The following is a 4,808-nucleotide window of genomic DNA, read 5'->3' as shown; positions in this document are numbered from 1 at the left end:
AGATGTGTACCATAATCTTACGCTTCCTGGAGTTGTGTTGTCAAACCAAAAATATTAAGGATGCTGATAAACATACCTCAAGGTTGAAGATACAGGAAAGGACACCCTGTTACTGTAAAGTGATAGAATGAGAATTGCCAGTCTTTTCAGTTGCTCTATAGAAAATAGAGCATCCCAAATGCAGTGATGGAACGGGAGCAAAATTGGAGCAATCTGCCCTTTGTGTCTAGTTTTCAAAAGTGCTTCATTTAGCCTTTCTCACAAAATCTGGTATTGAATCACTGACATAAATTACTCCCCTTCCCTCAGAATCTTAACAAGAATTCAAGTCTCTCTGGTTTAAGAAATAAAAGAGAACAAATGATTGATCTTTATTATATGATTAATCCTTATAATAAAATATATCTGTCACTAATAGATCCAGGCATATATCACAAGTTTTACTTAGCCAAAGACATCACTGGAACAGAAAAAATTGCTGTTGCAGTTTAGCTTAGGTGCTTTCACGCTTCCTTCAAAGTAATGATCTGGATATTTAAATCAACCAAAATTTTACTGTTTAGTTCACTAATGAGGATTTTTTACAAGAAATATTCATGTTCACTTCTCTTAGTGTTTGCCTACTTTATATTCAAGTAAAAGTAAGGTAAAAATAAGTAGCGATAATCCAGTGCCTAAAATGCAGAAGCAGGAGTGGGAAATACGAATTTCTGCCCTTGTTTTAGCATTCCAACAAATATTGCCCATCAACTACGCCAGGGCAAACCACTTTTCTCTGTGCTGACAGTGTTTCATGCACCATTTACTCACAGTTTTCTTCAGAAGGACTTTGGGGCTAGTGATTTGAGTGAAGCATTTTGTGGGACAGGAGCTTGGCCTCTCCGTGCAGAGACGTTCCCGGAAAGGTGCTAACTCCATCTGTCATGCTGCATTTCCTGTGCCTCTCCATGGGAGCTCTGTCCACAGTCCTCAAACACTTCCAGCTTTAATGCTGAGACTCAGCATCTCCCACAGGATTCAGCAGTATGACATTGAAAAATTACAAAAGTGACCTTTTGGAGATTTGTATTTATCTGTTGTGATTTGTAAGGAAATGGTCCTATTTAAAAACCACTTTGCATAACTATTGTAGTCATGTGCTTCTTTAGACTCTATTCATCTTTGTAAAGATATTTTTATTGAGGATCCCTAATCATATAAGCATATGAAAAGTTATTTTATGAAGGAATATGTCAGGCAGATATTTACAGCAGATTGTGACTACAGAACTAATCAAACACGACAGCTTATAAGGAGGGTAGAATAAAATACCATGTCAATTTATATAACTCCAGCTATAAAAGAATGCAGTTAAGAATTTTGCCTAATTTAGTTACAAAAAACTATGAACACCTGAACAGCATATCAACCATTTGCATTTGATTATTAAGGACTAAGATATCTAAGTGTAATATATCAAGGAGCAGAATTGTCATATGAAAGTTGTAGAGGTCAGGGAAAAGTATCTTTTTCCTGAAGGATTGCCAGCAGTTTAGTCTTGTCTTTTATAGTTTCTACAGGTTTACAATGTAAATAAATAAATAAATAAATTTCATGAGAAAAAACTGACTCTGAATCTCACTTTCTACTTAGTTCAGAACCAAAGATGTGGTCAAAGATTTTAAGCATGACCAGATTGAAAAACCAATTGAGCACAACATTTTTGGTCAATGAGGTTCAAACTTACAAAGTACTTACAAACTTTTTTCCCCAGACTGTCTAAAAGCTGATTCTATTTACACTTCACTCCTGAATTCTGTTTCTCCCTGATGACTTCCTCAAAACACCACAATCCAATTCAATTACACTCAAAACTAAAGCCATGAATGTTTGATCTGAACTATCCTGTGCTTCGAATCAGAGATAAGGCATTGCAGTATCCTCTTATCCCAGACTGAAAACTAACTGTGGAGCACTGCACAGATGTCTCAGAATCACAGATGAGAAAACAGTAGAGGAGCAATATTAAGTTGAACCTTGCCTTCAAGACAGCTCCATATATATCTGTGTCATTTCTGAAAAATATTCATTGTCAGGATGCGACACTGGTGGCTGGGTTCTTTTCCCCCTTGGACTGAGATTGACGAGAGAGAGAGGCAGTTTTCTCTTGTTCGGACTTGGTTGTTTATTCTTCTCTTATCCACATTACATGTATACAAGGTACAAGGAGCTACATGCACTAATATAGAGAGGTGCAAAATGGCTAATAAAGAACTTCTTCAAGGTCTTTTATATGTCCATTTATCCAATTAACAAATGCCAGGTAAATTATTTTTCTTAGTGACCCAATGACCTGATACCTGTGTGCTGCACTGTGGCACTTTTTTATCCAATCACCTATTACTACCCAAAACCCCTAGAAGAGCAAGATGAAGAACGAAGAAAAAGGAAGAAGAGATAACACCCTAAATCTTCCATCTTGTCTTTTGTTTTTTTAATAGAGCTTAAACCTTAAACTCTAACTTTTTCACTTAGTTCCTTAAGAAAACTCTCTAAATTACACACTCACACTCCGAGCTTTTCTATTTAACAGTTATCTCCATGGTGTTATGTGAAATTCAGTGCTTTCTTGGATGTCAGAGCCAGGTATCATAGATAAGGACACACACTCTGCCCCTGACTTCAACAATTCATCTAATCTACTCCATAAAAATTTTCACCAGCTAAAGCTTTTGTAGCCATTACAAACTTTATTATGGCACTTCCCAGTGTTTCAGATTCCCTTTTTCCCCATGAGTGTCTAGCCCTGATCTTCCTTCCTACAATTTAAGGCCACTGTTTCCTGGCCTGCTCAGCAGGGACAGGAGAGTAGATTATTCATCTTTGGCAGAAGGCAGCATATTTGAAGACTGTTACTATGTCACCCCTATATTTTCTTTTTTGTAGGCTTAATAACACCAGTGTGTTCTCTCCTTCTCCAAAAGTCGTAAGTTTCAGACGTTTGATCAATCTTTTTGCTGTCCAAATGCTCCACTTCATTCTTGAATTGTGGCGCACAAAATGAGCACAGTACATCACCTAAGGCATCACCCATGCTGGAAACAGTAATTACTGTGTGTGTCTTGCAGTCTGTATGGCTGTTTATACATGCTAGCATGAAGCTTTTTCACAACAGCATGACATGGCTGACTGTATAAATGTGCATATCCTCCACGGAGATTTATTATTTGATAAATTGCTCAATAACATGTGCATACATACATATATTTGGCACTGAAGTTTCCAGAGGGTCTTTTAGTTTTTCAGTAGAAAACATATAGCATATTGCTTATTGACTTAGCAAAAACAAATTAAAGTTTTATGAACTCCTGCATAGCAGCATTACTATTCTAATTATGCAGGAGATTTGTTGATAGTCTGGTGTATTTTCTTTTAATTAATTACACACATTTTATTTTGTGAATATATTTCGGCTTTTCTTGTAGAAGTAAAACAATTTATGCAGCCTGAACATAGTGTATATATATCCACACAGAATGGAAAACAAAATCAAGAAGCCTTCTAAATTCAGATTATATGATTTCCTGCAAAATATTCCTTTCCTTTTTTTCCCTGGCTTCTCCTACATTGCACTCAACTCCCATGCAGTTAATCAAGAACAGAGAAGCAGCCTAACAACCACACCCTTTCATACAGCAGAAGAAACAAAACACACCTTCAGGACCCTGTGCAGCCAAGGCTACACATACATCTTCACCCTTGTTGACCGAATAAACCTTTCTCTTGCAGATCCAAGTGAGAAGTGCTGTCCTCAGCTGAGACTCTCAAGATAACCAAGGATTTCCCAGGGCAGTAAACTTCAGTTTACTGGAGAAGTGTGTCTTAAGTGATGTCATCAACTTAATACCTCACAGGGATCTCTGGGGCTCAGTGCACTGTCTCTCCCAGACGCAGCAAACTCTCCTGGTTGGTAAGTATTTCAACATACATTATATGTATAAGAACATATATGTTCTTCTGGAAACACAGGAAGAATTGCTGGAATCTTCAGAAGATATTATTTCTCTTCCAAACTATGCAGATGATCAGATTGAGGGTAAATATGAATTTAATATTTTACCTTTGTCCAGGATGGATAGCACTTCAGCAGTCTGGACTTCAAGTTTCTGTGTTTGATTGGAGCACAGGTAAGAGAGACACCCAAGACTGAAGTATATAGAAGAAACATACTGGTTTCCACACTGACCTTTTTCTCTCTGCTTCCAAGCAGAAAACAGGTAGGCTCTTAGTTTATATCTCACTCATCAATCTAAATCTCTCTTTAGATTCTACATGTATTAATCCATCTTTGTATCAGGCCTCTCACTCTCCGAGCTGCCAAAGGTCACACAGAGCAGGGAAAAGGTAGTGAGTTTGTCTGCCAAAGCTGTTCCTCCTGGAAAGAAAAGCTCTGTTGTGCAGAAATCACTGAAGCAATGCAGTATTTCAGCCCTGACTGTTAACAGGTTGAAGGGTACAGTGGTTAATTTTTTCTCATTTTCTTTTGGCAACACTCTATGCTTTGCCAAAAATGTGTAGGTTCTCAGTGTTTCAATTCTTTTTTTTAGAAAAAGAAGCCAGTAAGATATATAATTTTTTTAGAAGAATGTAGAAATTAAAAAAATCTTTTCCAGTTCAAATAATAATGGGATGGATTGACAGGACTCCTGTTCCATATTCCATCTCCAGGGAAAACAAAGCTTTTTTCCAAGGGATAACCTGAGAGAGGTGACTCAGTGACGTTAGTCCATGCCGCAGTTCAATGTCCCATTTATTTTTATTGGTGTTGA

General features: G+C 37.3%; 1 long non-coding RNA gene across 1 annotated transcript in view; it reads left to right on the top strand.

Moving 5' to 3' along the window:
* Window positions 1–4,109: 4,109 nt before the first annotated feature.
* The window catches only part of LOC147652536 (uncharacterized), a 35,840-nt gene continuing 35,141 nt past the window's right edge, over window positions 4,110–4,808 (top strand). Inside the window, exon 1 of the long non-coding RNA XR_015287842.1 lies at window positions 4,110–4,166. This is a non-coding gene — a long non-coding RNA (uncharacterized LOC147652536). The remainder of the gene's footprint in view (window positions 4,167–4,808) is intronic.

This window comes from Cyanistes caeruleus, chromosome 6, assembly GCF_971803275.1.
Source record: "Cyanistes caeruleus chromosome 6, bCyaCae1.hap1.1, whole genome shotgun sequence".
NCBI lineage: Eukaryota > Metazoa > Chordata > Aves > Passeriformes > Paridae > Cyanistes > Cyanistes caeruleus.
The sequence above is the reverse complement of the archived record's forward strand: the minus strand, read 5'-3'. Positions and strand labels throughout refer to the sequence as shown.